Source organism: Colobus angolensis, unplaced genomic scaffold, assembly GCF_000951035.1.
Source record: "Colobus angolensis palliatus isolate OR3802 unplaced genomic scaffold, Cang.pa_1.0 Scaffold197, whole genome shotgun sequence".
Classification (NCBI taxonomy): Eukaryota; Metazoa; Chordata; class Mammalia; order Primates; family Cercopithecidae; genus Colobus; species Colobus angolensis.
Genome location: NW_012115121.1, coordinates 4655977 through 4659697, shown reverse-complemented (window position 1 = coordinate 4659697; position 3721 = coordinate 4655977).

The window sequence follows — 3721 nt, the reverse complement described above, 5'->3', positions numbered from 1 at the left end:
TTTTTTAATCAACAGCGAGGCTACCTATTCTGTTTTGCCGTCCTTCTCTGGACCTAGCCTTCCATCCAATATCTCTGTAGTAGGAGTAAGCGGAAAGCCATCCACTCCACAAAAACGCCACTCCTTAATTGCTGCCTGGCCAACAACTACTTTGCGCACTTGTTCCTCATTCCCAGCTAAAAAGGGACCCTACCGAAAGCAATCAGTGGAAATCAGTTTGGCTTTCCCCCACTCGCCTCAAACTTACTAAATTTTCTTAACTATCTCATACTCCTCAGCCTTGCCAGGACTATCTTTCTGGATTTTGCCCATATTCCAACAAATGCTTCCATTCCTCATTCCTATACTAATACTGTGCCTTATTTTATTTTTCATCCATGCGTCCAAATACCAACTATGGGCCCCGACCTTAACGACGCCCCTTAACAGCAGGAAGTAGCCAGACAGACCATGGCGCCCCTTATCACTATTATCAATAAAAGGTTAGACTGTTTGGACGAACGGAGGCAAGATGGCGCACTTCCGGGTTCTTCTTCACCACCAGCTCTTCCCGCGCGCGCGAAAATGCAGCCGGCACCTGGGAAGGTGCAGATCAACTGGGCATGCGCCAGGTGATGTCAATCCAAAGAGACCAAGATTTACCTGGTCGCACCTGCGGAACGCCCCCGACACGCCCGTGCCCCGCCTATTGCCCTCCCACTCCTAGAAAAGCCGCTCTCCGCCAGTGAGCCGTGCGGCCTTCTCACAGCCCCACTCCTGTCGGGATGTCAGGACTGTGGGAACTCCGTCCGAGAGCCCCACCGGGGGACTCTGCCAGCCTCCTTTGCCGGAGGCCGACAGACTTCTTCCCCACACCTTAAGTGACCAAAATAAACTTGCAGTTTTGCTCCTACACTTGCCTACCCGCTGGTTCTTTTGTGCCCGCTCGGCTGGTCTTAGAAAAACAAATCAGAACTCAGCTGAGCTGTTGGCTGGGACACCAACACATGGCCTCCATAGTGCTGTTTGGGCTTCCTCACAGCAAGGCGGCCATGTTCTAACAGTGAGTATCCCATGAGAACCTGGGGGAAACTGTACTCTTATCATCTAGCCATGGAAGTCACATGATATTATTTCCACCACAATCACCAACCCACCCAGATTCAAGGGGAGGGAACGTAAGTCACACCTCCATGGGAGGAGTGTCAGTTGCATTGTAAGAAGGGGGAAAAGGCAGATATTATTGTGGCCATCTCTGGAAAACACAAGGTGCCACATTGGGCATAAAAGACTTTTTTTTTTTTTGAGACGGAGTCTCGCTCTGTCGCCCAGTCTGGAGTGCAGTGGCGCAAACTTGGCTCACTGCAAGCTCCACCTCCCGGGTTCACGCCATTCTCCTGCCTCAGCCTCCTGAGTAGCTGGGACTACAGGTGCCCGCCACCACGCCTGGCCATTTTTTTTTTTTTTTTTTGTATTTTTAGTAGAGAAGGGGTTTCACTGTGTTAGGCAGGATGGTCTCAATCTTCTGACCTCATGATCTGCCCACCTCAGCCTCCCAAAGTGCTGGGATTACAGGCGTGAGCCACCGCGCCCGGCCTTAAAGACTTTTTAATGTTTCTCAGGTAGTAGAGAGGATAAAAATGACCCTAGTCTTTGAATCTGTTTGCATAGTTTGAAGAAAAGTAATTACTATCGTTTTCTCTTTAGACAGGTAAAGGGGAAAGATAATCCTTTGTTTGTTAACATAGAGCCAAGATAGAGAAAGTGAGAAGTATTGGTAAACATACATACTTTGATAATAATGGATTCTCCTTGAAATTCAATAATATATTCAATCTAAGCAAAGCAGCTACGGTAGCTGGAAGAGGAAGCTCGATCGTATAAAACCACAGCCTAGGGAAGAAGCTTAAGAAAAGCAAATTTGGCAAAGCCAAGTGTCAATGAAGCCAGAAGTCTCTCTGCAGAATCTGCCCCAAATGAATAAGAGAATATTGGGTTTAATGTAGCACTAATGCCTAACATCCTTTTTTCTCTCCCAGAACCAAATTTTCTGTTTGGAAGTCTTAGTACAACCACGTTTTGTAACTAGCCCAAACAGGTATCTCTGCCCCAGTTTCTCTTCCTCCTCTCTCTTCCCCTGCTTTCTCCAGCACACAACTCTATCCAGACCCAAGTTCAGTCTCAACTCCAAAAGGGTAAGTACCTCTGATGAATGGCTAAAACAGAGTGCTTTTCCACTCCACTGCATTTCCTAGAAATTTCTGCTAGAAGAGGATCCTACCATCACCTGAAAATGTGTAGTGTGATACAGCTCTTCCTTCCCAATTAGTTTTGGGTGTTCATAAATTACGGTATCAAAGGAATGCTCCTAATTACAATGTGATAGGTAGAATTATGGTCTTCCAAAGATATCCGCATCCTAATCCCTGGGACCTGTGGATACGTTACTTTACGTGGCAAGAGAGACTTCGCAGAGGTGTTAAGTTAGTGAGAGATGGCGAGATTCTCCTAGATTTGCTGAGTGGGATCAATGTAATCACAAAGGTCCTCATAAGAGGGAGACAGGAGGGTCAGGGTCTCAGAAGCAGATGTAATAAATAAAGCAGAAATTGGGGGGTTGAGGTGCAGAGTGAGAGAGGGAGAGAGAAACAGAGACAGAGGGAAAGAAGAGAAAAGAGAGATTTGAAAACGCACTGCTGTCTTTGGTGCTAAAGGAAAGAGCACAAGAAAGGAGTGCAGGTAGTCTCCTTTTTAAAATTAATTAATTAATTAATTATTTTTTTGAGAAGGAGTTTCACTCTTGTTGCCCAGGTTGGAGTGCAATGGCATGATCTCGGCTCACCACAACCTTTGCCTCCCAGGTTCAAGTGATTCTCCTCCCAGCTTTTTTTTTTTTTTTAAGACAGGGTCACGGCTGGGCACGGTGGCTCATGCCTGTAATCCCAGCTTTGGGTGGCAGAGGTGGGCGGATCACGGGGTCAGGAGATCGAGACCATCCTGGCTAACACGGTGAAACTCCTTCTTTACTAAAAATACAAAAAAAAAAAAATTAGCCGGGCGTGGTGGCGGACACCTGTAGCCCCAGCTACTCAGGAGGCTGAGGCAGGAGAATTGCGTGAACCCGGGAGGCAGAGCTTGCAGTGAGCCAAGATCGCGCCACTGCATTCCAGGCTTGGCGACAGAGCGAGACTCCGTCTCAAAAAAAAAAAAAAAAAAAAAAGGCAGAGTCTCACTCTGTCACCCATACTGAAGCTCAACGGTGCAATCTCAGCTCACTGCAGCCTCTACCTCCTGGACTCAAGGGATCCTCCTGCCTCAGCCTCTTGAGTAGCTAGGACCTGGTGCACTCCACCACACTCAGCTAATTTTTTTTATTTGTAAGGATGAGGTCTCACTATGCTGCTCAGGCTGGTCTCGAACTCCTGGGCTTAAAAAATCGTCCCACCTCAGCCTCCCAAAGTGCTGAAATTACAGGAGTGAGTCACTGCATCCAGTTGCAGGCAGCCTCTTGAAGCTGGAACAGGCAAGGAAACATTCTCCTCTAGAGCCTCCAGAAGGAATTCAGCCCTGTGACCCTTCTAATCTCCAAATTGTATTGTTTTAAGCCACTAAGTTTCTGGTAATTTGTTACAGCAGTAATAGGAAACTAATGCAAGTAACTTTTTTTTGGTGGTTGTTTGTTTTAGATGTTACAAGAGGCTTATTGTGAAAGCTGGGAAGAATTAATTTCTACAAGTCTTTA